General features: G+C 40.3%; 1 pseudogene; it reads right to left on the reverse strand.

The window, feature by feature from the left end:
* Positions 1-6,822: 6,822 nt before the first annotated feature.
* LOC116456931 (uncharacterized) overlaps positions 6,823-22,694 on the reverse strand; it is a 63,811-nt pseudogene continuing 47,939 nt past the window's right edge.

Consider the following 22,694-nt stretch of genomic DNA (forward strand, 5'->3'; position numbering starts at 1 on the left):
CATTTTCCAGAGGATTAGTCCATATGAGAACCTTTGTCTTGGGCTTTGCTTTTGGAGAACCCAGGCTAAGATATAAGATTACTTAAAAGAAAAAATTTATAACATGTCTATAAATGGATAAAAACAGCCATTTGCCATTACAAAGATGAATTCTTCCCTTCCATGACTTTCCAAAACTTCTTTGCCTGTAAATATCTATTCCTCTTAGCTCATTCTTCCCATCCTTCTGTATTTTGATAGCACATTATCAGTTGCATAAAATTATCTGTTCTTACCCACCTCCCTCTATATTTTGAAAAATTTAGAAGATAAGAAAAGAAAAGAAAACGATGCCATTAAGGACTATTCCTTATACTCATGTTAACAAAAGATTATCAAGAGTTAGGAAAGCAGTACTCAAAGTGTGGTTTATGGACAGACTATTGGCCTACAAACTGCTTTTTTGGTTTACAAACGCTTAATAAGCTTGCTCCAAATGCAAATCAACTAAATCACTATATACAGTATTATGACTGACTTTAAAAACAAATTTATGACTTCTTCAATGAAGAAAGCAAGGCATTGATTTACATTGCTGTGTCAGACTCCTGATTTCAAGAAGTACTCTCTCTTTGAGTAACACTGGATTACAGGATTAGACAGTTATCAAAGTAATAACAGTGGACATTTCTTAGTATGCACTTGGTTCTAAGCACTCTTTCATGGGCTTTACTGGTATTACCTCATTTAATTCTCAAAAAAAAACTTGTATATGAGGTAGGTTATATTATTATTCTCACTTTATAGGTAGAGATACTGACGCACAGTGAAGTTTAATAATTTTCCCAACATTACAGAGCTAGTAACTGGTAGTGGCAGCCTCCCAGGTGACTGACCCCCAATGGTCTTTGCCTCTTGGTATTTACTCCCTTGTGTAGTCAGCTCCCATAGTGTATTTGTGACCAAAGCACACAGAAGTGATAGTGTATGATTTTCAAGGATAGATCATAACAGATATTGTTCCTTTTGCCTTGCTCTCTGGCATCAGCTACTTCAAGGAAGCCAGCTTCTATGTCGTGACAACATTCATGCAGCACTATGGAAAGGCAAGAAACTGAGGCCTCTGTCAGCAGCCAGCACCAACTTGCAAGCCATAGGAGGGGGCATTCTTGGAAGAGAAGCCTCCTGCTCACTGAAGTCTTCGGATGACTCCAGCTCTGGCTAACATCATGACTGTGACCTCATGAGAAATGCTGAGTCAGAACCACCAAGCTTAGACACTTCTCGATTCCTGACCCACATGATATGTGCAAGATAATAAATTTGTATTGGTGTTTTCCATCTCTAAGTTTGGGGCTAGTTTTGTATCCAACAATAGATAACTAAAATAGTAGTAGAAAATCTGGCTCCAGAGCCTGTTTTGTTAATTGCTATGTGTACTATCTCTCAACTGAGAGTTTATCTTGGGTATATGAAGAAGGATTAAAACAGAATTGAAGGTGGAGAAGGAAATTACTTCCTTCCTATGTGATGTTATTTAATGCCAATATTGTGTACCAGCTACCCAGCTACCATCGTCTCCACTAACACCAGCAGCATGCATTCAAAACTCTAAGGGAACAGGAGTAGACAAGAGAGTATGGGATTTGAAGAAAGATAGTCTGGAATTGAATCCCAGTTCAGTTCCTTTGCTCATTTTGGTATTCCGAAAAAAGAGGCCATAATAACCAGGGAGAAAAACAACTCGTAAAGCCCAGTCTCTCTGAGCACAGCTGAGAGCTGGCTATATATATTTATTTGGGATGTATGGAGTTCAGGGATTCATGGAATTTCTCAGAAGTGGGGGTATTTACAGATTGGGTAATATTTAGCTGTATGCCTGCGTGACAGTCTTGCTGATTGGATGACTTTCAGCAGTGTTTGTGCTGATGCAAAATAGCTAATGACCAATTAGGATAAGTTTAAAACCATGTCTGGCAATTGCTTCAAGGCCAAAGAACAATGAGCCCTTTCCTAAGAAGACAGGAACTTTCTGTTCTTCCTTAAGCCATTTCCCTTCAATGTTCCTACCTGTAAAATGGGGAGAATACAGACAACTATTTATTAAGGGCCTACTATGATGCTTGCCACACGCTAATCAACTCAGCCATTGTATGGCAGCAGCTGCCAAAAACCATAAGTACACAAATGTATGTGGCTGTATTCCAATAAAACTTTATTTACAAAAATAGGCAGCAGGCAGGATGTGGCCAGTGGTCAGTAGTCTGCCAGTTCTGCTCCAGGCTATCTTTCGTCCCAGCTGTGTCCTGCTCTTCTGCCTCTCCTAGCTTCTAGCTCTGCTGTCCCGTTGATCTGTGTTACACTTTCCCCTCTCCTTAAATGCTTTTCTTCTACTGATCTGTCAGCTTTCAGCAAAGCATTACCTCATTGGGAGAAAGTGCTGTCCACACCTTTAGACTATTACAGGCCCCCCTGCTGTGTGCTCCCAAATGCATTTCCTATTTCGCCACCTTCATCTCACTTTGTTATAATTATTTATTTCCATGTCTTTCTTCCCTGCTAAACTGTGAGCTCTGTGAAAGCAGGGATTGTTTGTCTCCCATGCCATTTGATCACAGGGCTTAGCACAATTCCTGACACACAGTAGGTGTTTGGTAAATACAAGGGAAAAGAATGAATACACACAATTTTACAGAGAACATCTAAGATAAACCTTGGCTACTGTACACTTGTGTATACCTATTTTACAATTTTTCCTAAAACCACCTTGTTCCCAATAAATGGCTTCTTCAACTATATATATTTTCAAGCTCACAGGCAATTTTGCCTCTATTTTACAGCGTAAGAATTTTGAAATGAGGAAACATCAGTGAAATCCATGTTTAAGGCACTTTTATTCTCATGCCACTATTTCCCTGCAATGGTGACCTTTAAATTCAGCCTGAGTATAAGTGGGATTGTCAGAACATCAGGTTACATTATGTTATTCATCTATTTGTGCCTTTTAAAGACGATGTAAGTTCCAACATAGACCGCACAGCGGGAAAGTTACCCTGATGATATTCCGGAAACCGCCGCAGCCAGGATCACATCCGGATGTGGGTCAGTATTCAAGAAGCTTCTTGGAAGTCACTTTCACCAGAAACAGGCCCACATTTATCCTTCCAGAAAATAAGTAACCTGTGGCTCATGCATGGCCTTTCTTCTTCAGGCAGATTGGAGAGAGGATTGTGTTTGAAAGAAAAGAATGGAAATGTGCCTGCAGCACTTATTTTTCTCCTTCAGGGTGGCGTGTGGGGCTGTGTGCTTGGACCCGCAGTGAATGGTGGAGTCACTGATTGTTCCACCTAATCTGGGGCTCAGAGGACTCCGGGCTGGTACTGGTCCTCCACAATTCCTCCTAGATGTAAACCAGCCCCGCGACCTTTTTTGCAGCTGCTTCACTAGCTGAGCCTACTTCCTCATTGATAAACAGCTTTGATAAACAGGTTGAACTAAACAGCTCCCAGAGACACTTCCAGTTCTGTTCATGCAGTTGATTACTTCAGGATGCTTTCAGAGACACAGCTATCAGGGCAAGAAGCATGGGGCATGGGGTGAACGGAGGAGGGAGAGGGGATCCAGCTTTGAATGGTAAGGCAGGGTTTCTCCACTTTTTGTTGCATTGCCATGAAACAAAGACCTCTCGCTGTGCTCCCAGTCCCAAAGAATATGCTGTAAGCTGATGTCTGAGACGAAAGATCCGAAGGACATGCATAGACACATAGAAATCACAAATAATAATAATAATAAAACCTAATACAATGCCTAACTTGCTCCTTAGAAAACTGCAGTGTAGCACTAGACAAAAGACACGTTCCTGGGCTTTACCCCAACCCAGTCCAGTTTAAATGACAATGGACTTGCACACTTTAATAGTTTTTAAAGCCCATTGCCTATAGACAGGCAGGATAATCTAGTAACAATGAGAAACATCAGGCACTAAGTTCTAGCACTGTTCTGATTGCTGTAAAGGTATTAGGTAGAGTCATATGCAGCTGCTGTTTTTCTAGGCCAAAAATGGATAAACACCAGCAATTTCATATTTCTATCTAAGATTAACTCTTTTGATTTTTACAACAATCTTCTAAACACTGTTGTTGTCTTTTGTTATGAGCTCTAGATGGGTTTTTAACTCAGCTCTGCTACTCTGGTCAAATGTGCCTTCATTCTCTCCCATGTAAAATGAGACTAATAATACTGCTTGCTTCATAGGGTGATCACAAGGACTAAATGAGTGAATAAATGTAACAGTGCCTGACACGTAAGTGCTAAATAAATATCGGTCATTGTCATTAGCTTTATGTAAAGTGACGTTAAGATCTCCTTCATTCTAGAAATACTTTGTGCAGTGGCATTTCATGTTTTTTTTCTTTTTTTTTTTTTTTTACCTGCCAGGCACTTATTTCTTCTTCTCTTCTAAAATAGCATCCCAAGTTCCCTTTCAGGGAACTTGTCCCCCCCGCTGACTATCAGCCAAGTATCCTCGCCTCACCTCACTATGGTGTATACATGTGCCCTGAGCTGGGTTAGCCAGCCTCTCTCCTGTGTCCTGTATTTTCCAAAGCCACATTATTCTGCTTTTCCTGTGATTCTGAAGCTCTTCTGTGTCCTTCCAATAAATTCCTTTTTTATTGCCCATGAACAATGGGCACGTGGAGGAAATACGGAAGGTAATTTAGCAGATTGTTGGCAAGTTAAGTTAGCAAGATAAGTGGTTTCTATTGTTGCAAGTAAAGATCTTTAAAATATATATCATTGGAAATAGACATTGTAATGTTCTTTTTATGAATAATGAAACCAGCTAACATTTACTGATTCTCTGTCTAGACTTTTACTATGTGGTTATGTTTAACACACTTCTGTGACAGTAGGCTTCATTAACCCCATTTTGCAGAGAAGAAAATTGAAGACTTAGATTCCCCTGCCAGCTTCTCCTGCTTGTGTGTCCTTGAGCAAGTCTCTGAACATCTCCAAGGTCTCAGTGTCCTGATATGTGAAGTGGGGTTGGTGACATTTCCCACCCACAGGGTGGTTTTGAAAATCAAGCAAGATGATGAAAGTATAAAAGCTCTTTGTAAACTATATAGTTACATGCCATATATGGGTAAGATTGCATTATGATTCTCTTTGACGAAAGGACACATTTTAACTCCTGTGTCTTGGTGCCTAATTTAAGCCATTTGTTGTTCTTTCTGCATAATAATAATAATAACAAATAAATAATGCATGTTTCAAAATGAAAGCCCTAGCTAACACACACCCCAGAATGAGATTCTTTTTCTTGGAAGCAACACTACACCTATGTGGATTTCCTGGCTGCTTTATTTTCTTGCCAGGCTAATCACGGCTGAAGCTTGTGTTCTTTGCTTTTTTGATCAAACTTAGAGCCCTTCTCTTTCTTTTCCCTTTATTTCCCTCCTGTCTTTCCCAATCTTGAAGCTCCCCAAGGACCAATAAATTCCAGCAATGACTACACACAGCCTTCTAAGGGTTTTCAGTATATTAGAAATAAGATCCAACTTCCTGTATTGAAACCAGAATTTAAATTAAGGTTTTCCAAAGTCTACTGAGGATTATATAAAGAGTAAGCAGGAATCATAAAAATTAGGAATATTATTTTCAAATGCCAGGGGTTTTTAGTAGACAAATAATGTATGGGATCAGGCTGCAGTATATTAGCAAAAGATAAAGAAAAACGAATGAAAGAAAGATAAACATATTTCACTGTGAAAACCAGATGAATATTCTTATTGGCCCACAGCGCCATCTTGTGGATCATTTTTAAATAGGGCTTCGTTTTCAGCTGTGATTGCATTTGTTTGACTGTTCCTAATCATGTAAAGCATCCATTAAAGTCTGCAAATGATTTCCAGGTAACCCAAGAGAACATAGATGAACACACGTGGTGGAACTCATATGTTTATTGATATCTCATCCTCCTTAGGCATAGTTGGCCTGTCATTCCATGCTTTAAATAACTTCTCTGTTTGCCCTCTGTAATACTAGATGTTCACGGTTCTCTCTGGCCATTTTCTTCCAGCCTTCACCAAATCTACTTTATCTATGTAACTCCTAAGGTATGTTCTTTGCCTTCTCTTTCTAGATGTAGTGGTTACGCACATTTTCATAGGTTTTGTAACCCATAGAGAACTAATGGTTACCCATGGTCCATGGACATTCTTTCCAGAAAAAGACACTCAGATGACTGTGCCCCTCCTGGCACACACACTCTGATAGACACAGAACACACACTCTTACACTCACACACCTACAATCACATACATGCTCAGAGATTTGGGCCAACAATTTCAGGGGGGTTCACAAAGCTCCTGGTTCCATGTTTAGAACCTTTGCTTGACAGTACTTCCTTCAGTGATGTTATGGAATCCTAGACTTGTAACTATCACACCTATGAAGAGGTATCTCAGACGCAGGTTCTTTTCTATATTCAGTCTTTTGTTTCCAACTGCCCTCACTATTTCTGATGTAAACATCCTGCCCTTCCCTATGGCTAACGCTGTAGCCATGTTGATCTCCCCTCAAGGAACGCCTCTTGGCACTTTCAAATTCTGTTCACTCTCCAAGCCCCAGCTCATATGCTACCATCTCTAGGAAGCCAATCCCTAATCAGAGAGAATTAAGCTTTCCCTTAGCGATCTCTTAGACTATTTTTTTAAGTTTTCACATTAAGTATTTCAGATTTTCTACTGTTTATAACTGCCTGAGTAGATAGGTTCTTAAGGAAAGAAAATATGTCTGGTTTCATTTTGCAGCTTCTATCATAACAAGAAAGGGGCTTACCTTGTAGCTTGTAGCTTTTCCTTTAAAGTCTTTGAGGTTGGAAGACTTGGTTTAATTTCTCACTTTAGACCTTAATGTGTGACTGTGAGCAAGGTAGTTAAGCTTTCCAATCCTCGGTTCTTCATCTGTACACAGGGATCCAATGGTTCCTATATGTGGGGTCTGTGGGAGAATTCATAAGTCAAGGTATGTAATGCACTTTGCATGTTTCCTGGCACACAGCTGGGATCAAAATATGTTTCTTGAATGATAGGACCCTCAGAAAAGGAAAAGAGGCTGAGGTCACTCTCTCCAAAAAAAATGTATTCCCATGATTTTGAAATCAAGGAGTTTGTCCTTTCTTTCTGTAGGAGTGATTAGGATGTCCCTAAATGTTAGAAACTCAGTTAACAGTGGAGAAACAAAGATGAATCAGCAGTTTGCTCTAATAGATCCAATCTTTGAAACCTTTCCATCAGCATTGGGATGGCAACCCAAGTAATTTTTTTAAGTATTATTTTATTTAGGCCTGCGTGGCTGGCTTTTCAGTCTGGGCTGACCATTAGCAAGAGTAATCTGCAGCTGGTTTCGGTCTCCTGGCACCAGTGGTTTTTCACAGCAACAGCAAGTTGTCTGTGGTGCAGTAGAAAGAGCACTGAAGTTTGAGGTAGAGGGTCTGACCCAAAGGATACCCTCGTTCCTCCAAACCACATAGCCAGGAGAATGAATATGGATTTCTGCTGCTCATTGAGGTGCTCATGTCTATTGACATAAATTATTTTATGTCCTCCAGCATGATATTTTGTGCAAAAAAACAGTTTTTATAAGTTTATGTTTTTAATTAAAATCTGTTTATTTTACAACTTAAAAAATATTATCTTCCTGGTTTCTGCCATATTGCTTGCCAGCCCACTCCCCAGAGTCTTGACCCAGTTAACAATGGGCTAGATCACATTTCTCACTCCTCCCACAGGCTGAGATGTGAAGCTTTACTGTTTCTCCCTCCCCATCCCTGCCATCCTTGTTGAACTAAATATCCTCCAACAATATGATTTTCATTAATCTGATAGATGTACTGTGGAGTCATGTTGCCATTTAAGTTGGACATTTCTATGTTTATGAGAGATGTTGAACTTTTTTCCTAAGCTATTTAAATTTAAATCTATGACTCCCCTACTCATGTCCTTTGACGACAGTGTTGGCTTTCTTACCTTTTCTTGTTGGTTTGCAGGAGTACTTTTTATATTCTATGTATTAATCCCATTCAAAAATTCTACTTTTTTCATTAGCTTGTAGCTCTATGTTTCACATTGAAGTCTCTAATTATTTAAAAGTTCCTCCCCTGACCAGCCTGGGCAACAGAGTGAGACGTCATCTCTACTAAAAAATACAAAAATTAGCCAGACATGGTGGTGTATGACTTGGTCCCAGCTACTCAGGAAGCTGAAGTGAGAGGGTCGCTTGAACCTGGAGGTGGAGCCATGATCCTGCCACTGCACTCCAGTCTGGGTGACAGAGTGAAAGCCTGTCTGAAAAATAAAAGAAATAAATGAAAGTTCCTCTCCTTGTTTATGGAATAAGATGAAGATCTCACTTTATTTTTCTCCTTAATATGAGTCTATTTCCCAAAATCAACTTCTGACCTTGAGCCACCGACTTGTCTTGCCACCTCTATCATATATCAGTTCCTAGATATATATGGATCTGCTTCTGAATTTCCTGTTCCATTTCATTGTGATAGTTGAATGTTCCTGTAATAGTACTGTTTTTGTTTCCATGGTTTTGTAGTATATCTTCATATCTGCTAAGAAATTCCCTTTCATTTTCTCTTCTTTTTAAAAATTAACTTAGCTATTCACGGACTTTTAGTATTAACCACAAATTTGAGATGTCTTTTTTTTTTTTTTTTTTTTTTTTTTTTTTTTTTGAGACGGAGTCTCGCCCATTCACCCAGGCTGGAGTGCAGTGGCGCGATCTCGGCTCACTGCAAGCTCCGCCTCCCGGGTTCACGCCATTCTCCTGCCTCAGCCTCTCCGAGTAGCTGGGACTACAGGCGCCCGCCACCACGCCCGGCTAATTTTTTGTATTTTTAGTAGAGACGGGGTTTCACCATGGTCTCAATCTCCTGACCTCGTGATCCGCCCGCCTCGGTCTCCCAAAGTGCTGGGATTACAAGCGTGAGCCATAAGTCTTAAGTTTATTTAAAAAAATGCTGATGTTTATAAGCTGCTTTAATTTCTAAATTATTCGTTTGTTTTTGTTTTTGTTTTGTTTTGTTTTTGAAATGGAGTCTCTCACTGTCACCCAGGCTGGAGTGCACTGGCATGATCTTGGCTCACTGCAGCCTCCACCTCCTGGGTTCAAGCGATTCTCTTGCCTCAGCCTCCTGAGTAGCTGAGATTACAGGTGCCTGCCACCATGCCTGGCTAATTTTTTTGTATTTTTAGTAGAGACGGGGTTTCACTATGTTGGCCAGGCTGGTCTTGAATTCCTGACCTCTTCGTGATCCACCCACCTTCGACTCCCAAAGTGCTGGGATTACAGGCATGAGCCACTGTGCCCAGCCAAATTAATTTTTAAAGAATTGACTCTATTACAATTTTAGGTCATTCCACCCATGAACATAATGGCATTTTCATGTATTCAAGTCTTTGTCTATTTCCTTTAATAAAGCTTTAAATTATGATCTGTAAAGCTCTTATATTTTCTTTGTTAAGTAAATTCTTAAATATGCTAGAGATTTATTGCTGTTGTAAATGTTATGTTATTTTTCATTATATGTTCTAGTTTGATGTTGCTGGTATAGAGAAACACTATTATCCATTTGACACAGTCTCTGCAAATATTACTGATATGTCTTATTAATTCTAGTTCATGACAGTTTGAGTTTTTTGTAGATTATCACATCATCTTCAATTATGTAACTCCTCTCATCCCTTCTAGTCTTTAAATTTTATTTTTCTTGGCTGATAGTAGCACCCAAGACCTCCAAAGCCAAAACCACATTCACAGTAGCAGTAATAAAGGGTTGCATTCTGTTTTCCTAATCTAATGAGAATGATCAAAGATTTTACCATTAAAGATCATATTACAGTAAGGTTTAGGTGTGGATATTTTATCAAGTTTAAGAAATTCCCTGCTAGTCTGAATTTGCTAAGAGGTTTTAACATAAATATATTTTGAATTTTATCAGATACTTTAATCTACTAATCATACAACTATTCTTCTTTAGACCATATATTGGGATAATACCTAGTTAATTTTCATTAATATTTCTCATGTGCTAAAAGCAAATGTCATCAATTAGGATTTTTTTGCTTACATATCTGTTATCAAATTGTCTTCTGCATGAAAGTCATTCATTCTACTTTTAAAGTGTTTACCCTTAATTACTAAGACCTATACTTGTGTTTATTTTTCTATATGGGTCTCTTAAACTTAGCAATAACTCTATGTTTCTCCAAACAGTACAAAGACTCTATCTTCATTCCTTCTCCTTCTTTTTTTTTTGGGGGGGGGGTTTGATAGAGTCTACTTTTTCCATTATAGACTTCTCACATCCTAATTTTCAAGTTGGATATTCTTTGCAAGTGCTTGTTCTGGCCTTTATTACAAATTCCCTTGACTACTCCTTTGAGAAATTTATTATATAACTTAGATTTTTAAAATATGCTCCATTCATTCTACTGCATCTGGTATAGGTTATTTCCATTTGTTTTTGTTGTTTGTTTAACATTGATTCAGTTGGCCAGTGTCTTATGATTCTCCCTGGGAGCTCATATTCCCCTGGGAATATGAACTGCTTCACCATATCATCTCTACCAGGAGAGGCAAAAGTTCAGCCCCTGGTTTCCCTCCTGTAAGTCTGAGGAGAAAGGACCCTGCCTCAGGACATTGGGCCTCAGGAATTACTTATTTCTCTTAGTATTGTCCACTTGCCACTTCTACCAGCAACACTGACGTTTGCTAGCACTGTTTTAACAAGGTACCACCAACAGAATGGTTTAAACAGTATATTGTCCCATAGTTCTGGAGGCTAGAAGTCCAACATCAAGGTGTCAGAAGAATTGTTTCCTTCTGAGGGATGTGAGGAACAACTGGTTCCAGTTCTCCCCTAGCTTCTGGTGGTTTGCTGGCATATTAGTTCATTTTCATGCTGCTGATAAAGACATACCCAAAACTGGGCAATTTACAAAAGAAAGAACTTACAGTGATTGGGGAGGCCTCACAATCATGGCGGAAGGTGAAAAGCATGTCTCACATGGCAGCAGATAAGAGAAGAAGAGCTTGTGAAAGGAAACTCCCCTTTTTAAAACCATCAAATCTCGTGAGACTTATTCACTACCACGAGACAACATAGGAAAGACCTGCTCCCATGATTAAATTACCTCCCACAGGGTCCCTCCCATAAGACATGGGAATTTAAGATGAGATTTGTGTGGGGACCCAGAGCCAAACCATATCATTCTGCCCCTGGCCCTCTCATGTCCTCACATTTCAAAACTAATCATGCCTCCCCAACAGTCCCCCAAAGTGTTAACTCTTTCCACATTACCTCAAAAGTCCATAGTCCAAAATTTCATCCAAGACAAGGCAAGTCTCTTCCTCCTATGAGCCTGTAAAATCAAAATCAAGTTAGTTACTTCCCAGATACAACAGGGGTACAGGCATTGCATAAATACAGCTGTTCCAAATGGGAGAAATAGGCCAAAACAAAGGGGCTACGACCCCATGCAAGTCAGAAATTCAGCACAGCAGTCAAATCTTAAAGCTCCACATGATCTCCTTTGACTCCATGTCTCACATCCAGATCATGCTGATGTTAAGAGGTAAGTTCCCATGGTCTTAGGCAGCTTCACCCCTGTGTCTTTGCAGGATACAGCCTCCCTCTTCTCTGCTTTCACGGACTGGCATTGAGTGTCTGTGGCTTTTCCAGGTGCACAGTGCAAGCTGTTGGTATATCCAGGTGTTTTCATACATCATCTGAAATGTAAGCAGAGGTTCCCAAACCTCAGTTCTCCACTTCTGTGCACCACACCACATGGAATCTGACAAATCTTGGGGCTTGTATCCTCTGAAGCCATGGCCCTAGCTGTACCTTGGCCCCTTTTAGTCATGGCTGGAGTGGCTGGGATGCAAGACACCAAGTTCCTAGGCTGCACACAGCACGAAGACCCTGGGCCTAGCCCACGAAACCATTTTTTCCTCCTGGGCCTCTGGGCCTGTGATGGGAGGGGCTGACATGAAGACCTCTGACATGTCCTGGAGACATTTTCCCTAATGTCTTGGGGATTAATATTTGGCTTCTTGTTACTTATGCAAATTTTTGTAGCAGGCTTTAATTTCTCCTGAGGAAATGGAATTTTCTTCTCTATCACATTGTCAGGCTGCAAATTTTCCAAACTTTTATGCTCTGCTTCCCTTATAATACTGAATACCCTTAACAGCACCCAAGTTTCCTTTTGAATGCTTTGCTGCTTAGAAATTTCTTCTGCCAGATACTCTAAATCATCTCTCTCAAGTTCAAAATTCCACAAATCTCTAGGGTAGGGGCAAAATGCCACTAGTTTCTTTGCTAAAACATAACAAGAGTCACCTTTGCTCCAGTTTCCAACAATATCTCCATCTGAGATCACCTCAGCTTGGACCTTATAGTTCATATCAATCATCTCCATCTGAGATCACCTCAGCTTGATCCTTATAGTTCATATCACTATCAGCATCTTGATCAAAACCATTCAACATGTCTCTAGGAAGTTCCAAACTTTCCCACATTTTCCTGTCTTCTTCTGAGCCCTCCAAACTGTTCCAACTTCTGCCTGTTACCCAGTTCCAAAGTCGCTTCAACATTTTCGGGAATCTTTTCAGCAGCACCCCACTCTACTCGTACCATTTTACTGTATTAGTCCGTTTTCATGCTGTGGATAAAGACATACCTGAGACTGGGAAATTTACAAAAGAAAGAGGTTTATTGGACTTACAGTTCCACGTGGCTGTAGAGGCCTCACAATCATGGCAGAAGGTGAAAGCCATGTCTCACATGTTGGCAGACGAGAGAAGAGAGCTTGTGTGGGGAAAACTCCCCTTTTCAAAAATCACCAGATCTCTTGAGACTTATTCACTACCATGAGAACAGCACAGGAAAGACCTGACCCCATGATTCAATTACCTCCCAGAAGCTCCCTCCCATAACGCAGGGGAATTTAAGATGAGATTTGGGTGGGGACACAGCCAAACCATATCACCTGGCAATCTTTGACATTTCTAGACTTCTAGCCATATCGCCCCAATCTCTGCCTTCATATTTACATGGCATTCTCCCTGTGTATATGTCTGTGTCCAAATTTCCCCTTTTTATAAAGACAACAGCATATTGGATTAAAGGCCCACCCTATTCCAGTATCATTTCATCTTAACTAATCACATCTACAATGACCTTACTTCCAAATAAGGTCACATTCTCAGATACTGGGGCTTAAGACTCCAACATATAAATTTTGATGCCTTTATAAAAAATATATCGTTTGAAAGACACAATTCAATCCGTAACAGCCTTCAAAGTACCTCCTTGGACCTCTGCCCTGGGTGCTGCGATTTTATAATCTAAATATCTAATCCTTGCTCTGTAGGGAGGAATGGAGAGGTTTGTCCTCAGCTTTTATTTTCTTCCCACCCCAGTTGCATGTATCATTTCTCTGTGGTCTATAGCGAGGGCCAAGCTTATGATACTGTTTTTCTGATTTATGTTGACAGAAAACATGAGAGAGAGAAACAAACACAACAAAAGGGCTTCCTCCGTCTGCAGTTCCTGCCTTCTTCCATTCTGAGCTGCCATTTTTCCTCTATATTGTGACCCAACTATTGTTTTATCTCTGGGTGTTTTTTACAGTTTTTATTCACAATCTCAGATCCACCACCTTCTCTCTTGCTTCTGTGGCATTTCAAAAAATTCTTTCACAGTTAGGAGACTTAGTCCATGAGAATTTGAGATCCAGTTGGAATCATCCTTTGCCTGAAGTTGTTTTCTAGACACCAGTATGCAGGAAAACCCTTAGTTTATCAGGTATTTCTCATTTAGGGAAGAAAAAAATAAGTGTTTTTATAATTCCTACAATGGAGGAAAATGGATAGGTAATTAAAGCTAAAAGCAAAGTTTTAAAATGTATTTTAAAGATTTTTGCTCAAGAAAGAGTAAGCAGCTGTAGAAAAGTTAGTACATTGATAAATGATTGTTTTCCAGATATGGATTATTGTTGAAAACAAGAGGATGCTTGTTAAAGTGCCGTAGATATATTCATTTTTCTTTTCAGCATTGTTTGCTTAATACTTTGTTATGGTTCTTCCTGTCAACTTAAGAATAATGAGATCTATAAGTTTGGAAATGACACTTTATTTCTTAAAGAGGATTACAGCTTGTAAGGTGACCATTCTGACAGGCTCGGAGTGTAGCCTCCAGTCCAAGCCTAGAATCAGGCACTTGGAGAGAGGGAAGCATGAGACAGGAATTTAAGCTGAACAGGTTGGCCAAGTATACGTATTCAACAGATTACAGGAGGAGCCATGAATATTCATGAAGGTAGTCCTAACTCATGTGTGCTGAATAAACATACAACCTATGTTCACTATGGGATAGAGACTTAACCTTTAAGTGTATTATATAGGTCTTTACAGGACACAAAAGCATTCAAGTGTGCAGTCTCTGTAAACTGGCCAGAACCAGTTCATGGTCAGTGGCCTCTTATCAGGAGAAAGTGATTGAAATCACTCTCTTGTCCAGTGAAAGCTATAGTTGTGGCTTGTGGAATAGGAGAACCAGTCAGTATCTTGTGGTAGATGAGCAGCAAATTATTTTAATATTGCTTATCTTGAAGCCAGTGCTTGTTTTACTGCTAGAGAAAAATAAAAACCTGTGGCAGTTAGAACATAGTTTATTTGCGGCCAGCTGCGATGGCTCACGCCTGTAATCCCAGCACTTCCAGAGGCCGAGGCGGGGTATTGCTTGAGCCCAGGAGCTCAAGATCAGCCTGGACAACATGGTAAAACCCTGTCTCTACTAAAAATAAAAATAAGTAAATAGATAAAAATAAAAAATAAAAAATGTTAGGCATTTTTAAAAAAAAAGAGCATAGTTTAGTCTTTTAAGTGTAGGGGCATAGGTCTTGCCTGTCATGGTCTTAGGTTTACAGTTTGGGATCATATTGCCACAGAGTCCATTCTGTCAATCTTATGATCTCTATTTTAACATCAATGCTGATCAGTTGTGTCTAAACCCAAAAGGAAGAGGGTATAATGAGGGATATCTGACCTCCTGTCCCATCATGGCCAGGAACTCAGTTTTTACAGTTTCTCTGGGGTATCCTTGGCCAAGGGGGGGTTGTATTCAGTCAATTCGGGGAGTTAGGATTTTCTTTTAGTTCACATTTCTCATGCTCTAATGCACTTTTACCAGCTGAATGTGATGGAAGAAACCATGGGGTGAGAGTCGAAATGCCCAGGGGTTTGACTTGACACTGAGCAGGTCCACGGAGCTTCAGTTTTCCTCTGTCAAATGAGGGGCTAGAGCCCACATTCTGTCCACGTTCTCACCACATTTAACATTCCATGAAATAGCATTTGCTTGTCACGGAGTGAAGATCACTGTGCATTGTACTTTTGTTAGTCTGAGAACTTGAAGGGGCTAAACCTCCAAGAAATTTTGTAGATATTTTCTTTTGTATCGATTTATCTCACAGATGGATGACATAACCTATTTGTAGTAATTCTGAAGTTAATTTTATACATCTGGTGGTAAAATGAGATTTATAAATACACAATTTGACCCTAATGTCTACATTTCTAAATGGATAGAAAATGAACACTTTCTAAAAATACCTGAAACGAAGCCGTATAATATGCAAAAGCAGACAAGCGTTCGTTTGATTTAAAGAATGTACTTCAAAAAATGAATTTACTTCTCAGTCTATCCTTGACGGTCATGACCTTGGGAGTCTTGAGGAGTAGTGGCCAGATATCCTGTAGAATGTCCTGTAATTTGAGTTTGTCCAATGTTTTTCTTGCAATTTTCCTTGGGTTACTGGCTTTTTGCAAAAGTCTTACTGATGTGAATTGCATCACATCAGATTAGGTGATGAATGATATTTGCATGATACCACTATACTATGTTAACTTTTATTACCTGACTAAAACAGTGTTTTCCAGGTTTCTCCACTGCAAAAGTACTGTTTTTCCCTGTCCCTGTGTTATTCTTTGGAAGGAGTCATTAAATGTAGTCTGCTCTCAATGACAAGAAGTGGGGGAATTAAACTCTTAATGGAGTGGGAGACCACTACATATGTCATTTGAAATTCTCCTATATTGCTTGACCTTTTGATACACATGTTCTATTTTGTTTTGTTTGTTTTAGCCATATATCAATGGTGTGGTACAGTTGGCTCATAGCTTGAAAGAGCCTACTGTTAAATTTTCAGGAACTTTGCATACTGGTTGACATCATGTTGGTAGCCTAAAATCAACTATGGTGAGAGTGTTTACACCATAGATATTGGCAAACACTACAAATTAGGACTTTTTTCCTAGGGAGCTGGCTGTAAAAGTTATCAACACACCCCTGTATTGTATATATGCCAAATAAACATACCATAATATTAAATACCAAAAAAGGCAAAGGAAGATAGTGAATAGATATCACCATGGGCCCTTTATTTCTTTCTTGATTGAAACAGAAAAAGAAATCAGAAGATGTCCGTGCCCTGCCACCTCACTTCTACATCAGACACTATGCCATTGTCAATGAAGAGGCACAGCCATAAGTCCAGACAAACTCTCAGCTATTTGAACCCATCAATGGAGCCATACCATCTATACCATCTCTGGAGCCATAACATTCTTCAGACTTCCAGCTGATAAGCTTTTAATATCTATATTCCTTTGTATTATCCTGAATGCAAACATGAGGTTTCTGGACCAAATCAATAATTGTTACTTACTTATAGCAATAACTGTATCCATTCCTCATGCCTCAATTCTTTCCCCTTCAGGAGTGGCACAACGAGAGCCACACATGCCCACACAAAGGAGTTTTTGTATCATGGGAGAGGAACCCCAGAAACATGAATCTGCAAGCCTGTGTACAAGCTGCCCTCTCCACTCCAGAAAGAGGGAAGGAAATCTGGTCTTCTTATTGTATATGTAGGCCCTTTGGGAAGGGAAGAGGAAGTTTCCTGGCTTCTTTCCCTTCTGAATGTAAATAAATGTCTCATCCCTAAGGGTAAGCAAGACCAACTGGAGTTTACAACCAAGGGCCTTATTCCCCCCTTTGAAATACAAATATATAACTGAAATGTAAATATATTTTGAAATATAAATATATATTTGAAATATAAATAGATAACTCTTTAAATCCCTGTTAAGGTCTCCTGGATTTAAATCACCATCTCACTTTCAGGCTTGTTCTTTATCCCAAGCCCCAGATTTCTTCACTCAGAAGGCCCTAAACATACAGACACAAAAATATCTTCTCTACTTTCCCACACCATCTCCTGGTAGAAGGCAGGGACCATGCAGATCAACAATTTGAAGTTTTATTTAAAAAGAGCTAAATGGAGAAGAAAACTCGTAAGCAGTCTCCAGTCTCTGGGGTCTTTTGTTATCATCCAAAACACCAATATTGTGGTTTTTTCAAAAGAGATGAGGTAACTCCCATTTATAGGACCGTAAAATTGGACAAACAAAATTTTTTAGAACGATCATTGGTCTCATGAGGAGAAACAAGTAACAACTGCTGTTTCTCCAGGAAAATGATAAATGCTTCTCTGCAAATTCATCAGGCAGAGTTGGTGTCTATGATGTGCAGAGTGGCCCCAAGGTGAGCTGGAAGGATTGCATCCCCCATCATCCCTATCACTGGGACTCATTGCAGGCCTCCTGAATTGGAATCTCCAAGATTCTGGTGCCTAGGAATCCAAATTTTTAAGTCTCTTCAGGTGACTCAAAGGGCAACCCAATTTACCGTCAGCTTCTCTAAGGTTCCTCCCAATTCAAAATGTTATGGTTCTGAAAAAGGTTACAGCTCCACCTACAGATGATACTTGGTTTTGCAGCAACTCAATATACACCAGGAATATAGTTTCAGTGGGATGTAAACATGAAAACCTGAAACATTAACTTTTCTACAATTATTCCCTTCATATAGACTCTTTAAAATTTCCTTTGATATCTGTATTATTCTGTTTTCACACTGCTATAAAGAACTACCTGAGACTGGATAATTTGTGAAGCAAGAGGTTTAATTGACTCACAGTTGCACTGGCTTAATGGGAAGCACAACTGGGAAGCCTCAAGAAACTTACAATCATGGCAGAAGATGAAGGGGAAGCAGGCAGCTTCTTTACATGATGGCGGCTGTGGGGAAGTGCCATATACTTTTAAACCATCAGATCTCATGAGAACTCACTCACTATCAAGAGAAGTTTGGGAAATTTGCCCCCATGATCCAATCACCTCCCACCAACATTGGGAATTACATATCAACATGAGATTTGGGTGGGGAGACAGAGCCAAACCATATCATTCCTCCCCTAGACCCTCCCAAATTGCATGTCCTCACATTTCAAAATCAATCATGCATTCCCAACAGTCCCCCAAAGTCTTAACTCATTCCAGCATTAATTCAAAAATCCAAGGCCAAAGTCTCATCAGAAACAAACTAAGTCCCTGCTGCCTATGAGCCTGTAAAATCAAAACCAAGTTAGTTACTTCCAAGGTACAATATGAGTACAGGCATTGGGTAAATGCTCCCATTCCAAAAGGGAGAAATTGGCCAAAACAAAGGGGCTACAGGCCCTGTGCAGGCCTGAAATCCAGCAGGGCAGTCATTAAACCTTAAAGGTCCAAAGTAATCTCCTTTGACTGTATGTCTCACATCCAAGCCCCACTGACACAAAGGACAGGCTCCCAAGGTCTTAAGCAGCTCCATCCTTGTTGTTCTGCAGAGTACAGCCTCTGTGGCTGCTTTCATGGACTGGCATTGAGTGCCTGCAGCATTTCCAAGTGTATGCTGCAAGCTTACACTTACACAGAATGGATCATACTATTCTGGGGTCTGAAGGATGGTGACCCTCTTCTCACAGCTCCATTAGGCAATGCCCAAGTGGGGACTCTATGTGGGAGCTCCAACCCCACAATTCCCCTCTGCACTGCCCTAGTAGAGGTTCTCCATGAGGGCTCTGCCCCTACAGCAGACTTCTGCCTGGACATCCAGGCTTTTCCATGCATCCTCCGAAATCTAGGTGGAGGTTCCCAAACTTCACCTCTTGCCTTTTGGACAACCTGAAGGCTCCACAGCATGTGGAAGTCACCAAGGCTTGGGGCTTGCACCATCTGAACCAACAGCCTGAGCTGTACCTTGGCCCCTCTTAGCCATGGCTGGGGCTGGAGTGGCTAGGACACAGGATGCCATATCCAGCAGCTCCACAGAGCAGCAGGTCCCTGGGCTTGGCCCATGAAATGATTTTTTTCTTCTAGGCCTCCAGGCCTGTGATGGCAGGGGCTGCCATAAAAGTATCTGAAATGCCCAGGAGACATTTTTCCCATTGTCTTGGTTATTAACATTTGGCTCCTCTCTACTTACACAAATGTCTGTAGCAGGCTTGAATTCCTCCCCAGAAAATGAGTTTTTCTTTTATACCACATGGCTGGGCTGCAAATTTTCCAAACTTTTATGCTCTGCTCCCTTTTAAATATATGTTCCAGTTCAGATAATCTCTTTGTTCATGCATATGAGCATACGTGTTCAGAAAAACCAAGTCAACTCTTGAATGCTTTGCTCCTTAGAAATTTCATCCAACAAATACCCTAAATCATCTCTCTCAAGTTCAAATTTCCATAGATTTCTAGGGAAGAGGCAAAATGCTGCCAGTCTTGTTGCTAAAACATAGCAAGAGTGACTTTTACTCCAGTTCCCAATAGGTTCCTCATATTCATCTGAGGCCACCTCAGCCTGGACTTCATTGTCCATATCACTATCAACATTTTGGTCAAAACCATTTCACAAGTCTCTAGGAAGTTCCAAACTTTCCCACATATTCTTGTCTTCTTTTGAGCTCTCCAAACTGTCCCAACTTCTGCCCATTACCCAGTTCCAAAGTCACTTCCACTTTTTCAGGTATATTTATAGCAGTGCCCCACTCCTGGTACCAATTTTATGTATTAATTTATTTTCTTACTGCCATAAAGATACTACCTGAGACTGGGTAATTTATGAAGAAAAGAGGTTTAATTGGCTCACAGTACTGCAGGCTTAACAGGAAGCATGACTAGGAGGCCTCGGGAAACTTACAATCATGGCAGAGGTGAATGAGAAGTAAGCACCTTCTTCACGTGGTGGCAGGAGGTGGGGGAGAAATGCCACACATTTTCAAACAATCAGATTTCATGAGAACTTACTATCATGAGTATAGCATGGGGGAAGTTTGCCCCTATGATCCAATCATTTTCCATCAGTTCCCTCCCTCAACATTAGGCATTACAATTTGACATGAGATTTGGGTTCAGACACAGAGCCAAACCATATCAACATCTTTGAGGGACATCTTGGGCAGGTGCTATAACTTTCCAGATATATCCTGCTATTAAAAGTCCAGACCAGTTTAAAACTTGCGACTTAAACATGATTTAAATCTCATCTTCTCTCTGTTCCCTTCTCAACATTGCCCACCTCAGGCTATTTTGGTGGCATAAAGAATTAGGATAGAAGTTGGGGACTCTTTCCTAATCAGTCTCAGACCCCTTAAAGGAGGAGGACAGGTGTGTAATTCCTGACACACGAACCTCCATCCCTTTCCTCTTTTGAGTCTATCTCTCCTAAGGTTGGTGGAAAGTGGAGAGGAGAGAGGCTCGTTGGAGAACGTGGTGTATGGAGGATGTCTTTTTATGTAACTACTAACATTTTGTGACATATTGGTGTGGGAGAGGTGCTCCTACTTGGGTCAGATTTGGACTGAGATTGATTTTGTTTTGAGGTCATTGTCCCTCACCAGTACCACCATTGTCCCTCAGCAATACCATGTCCTTCACCAGTACCATTAAGGTAAGTGTGGATTAAAGCACACCATTCATTGGCATACCATCATGGGTGCTTCCACTAAACAGCAGAGTTGAATCGTCATGACAGAAGCCCATGATCTACAAAACCAAAAATATTCATTGTCTTAAACTTCATGTAAAAATTTGTCCACTCCTGTGATAGTGGAAGGAACTCCAGGTTGGAGTCAGATGATATTAATTGTAGTGTCATTTCTACCTCTTTCTCAACTATGTCCTGAAGATGGTCTAGCTTTCCACCTGCCCATTATCCATTCCCTGCTTATTCTAGTAACTCACCCCAGGTAAAAGTTCCCCCCAGGTAAAGTCTCCGTTATGACACAGTTGCATCACTTAGGGTGCCTTTAGGGGCAGCTCCAAACTGAGGACCCAGCTTCAAACTGCTTTAAATAAGAGAATAATCACAGAAGCCCATGGGCAGGCAAAGTTCGATGGCTCAGGGATGTCATTAAAGACCAGGAATCTTGCCACCTCTCTACTTTGCAGGTTACAGTGACATCTTAGCCTTAATGGTTTATTCCCTTTCTTCTGGTATCATGTTGCCAATTTTTCTTGCGGGAACCACCTCTCCTGACAGAAACACTTTATCCAGAAGTGCTTTGTAAACTGTAAAGTACCAGGTAAGTATAAGGATTTATATTGTTGTTATGTTGTTATTTTGTGAAATCCCTAACAAACAAAAAACAGCAGTGGGTTGTTGATTTAAAGTCTTTATTCTGGCCGGCTATGGTGGCTCATGCCTGTAATCCCAACACTTTGGGGGGCCACGGCAGGCAGATCACTTGAGGCCAGGAGTTCAAGACCAGCCTGGGAAACATGGCAAAATCCTGTCTCTACTAAAAATACAAAAATTAGCCGGGTGCGGTAGCACATGCTTATAGTTCTGCTACTCAGGAAGCTGAGGCATGAGAATTACTTGAGCCTGGGAAGCAGAGGTTGCAGTGAGCCGAGATTGTACGACTGCACTCCAGCCTGGGCAACAGAGTGAGACTCTGTCTCAAAAAAAAAAAAAAACAAAAAACCAGCACTGGGGATAGGGAATAAATGAAATATCTTGGCTCTTGAGTACTTGATATATTCACTCTTTCATTCATTTATTCATTGATCATATACTAGAATATATGTCAAACACTGTGATAGATGGTGGGATACAAGATTAAGATATAAGAAGATTAAGACAAAGAAACTCCATAATGGTTCCCTAATAAGGCCACATTCTGTGACTTTTATTTAAGGAGTTTTTACCTGGTTCCAAAGTACTTCTAAAATTGTTAACATCAGTGGTTAAAATTTGGATGCCCAAAGGTTAAATTTAACCACTATGACCATTTGTTTGCCCAAATAGTACTTTTAAATAATTGGACTTTTATCCTTTTGGGGCCACTTTATAATCTGCTGGTAGCTCTGAAAATGGGCATGAATACAAAAATTTGCATACAATTTTAGGGAGTTCCATGAATCCTCGGGTAAAAGCTCTTTGATGTGATAGTTGTATCACTTAGAAGGATTTAAGCTGCAATTAACTGTAAATCCAAGCTCACACCACTTTGAACAAGAAGGAAATATACCTGTAAGTCCAATTAGGCCTTATGTTCCAGACCAAACTGTGTTCCCCTTGCCCAAAATTTATATGTTGAAGCCCCATCCTCCAATGTGACTGTATTTCGAGATAGGGTAATTAAAGTTAAATGAGGTCATAACGATGTTGCCCTAATCTGATACGGCCAGTGTCCTCATAAGAAGAGGAAGAAACACCAGAGCGTTCTCTCTCTCTCTCCATGAGCACACACAGA

The sequence above is a fragment of the Hylobates moloch genome, unplaced genomic scaffold (genome assembly GCF_009828535.3).
Source record: "Hylobates moloch isolate HMO894 unplaced genomic scaffold, HMol_V3 SCAFFOLD_17, whole genome shotgun sequence".
NCBI lineage: Eukaryota > Metazoa > Chordata > Mammalia > Primates > Hylobatidae > Hylobates > Hylobates moloch.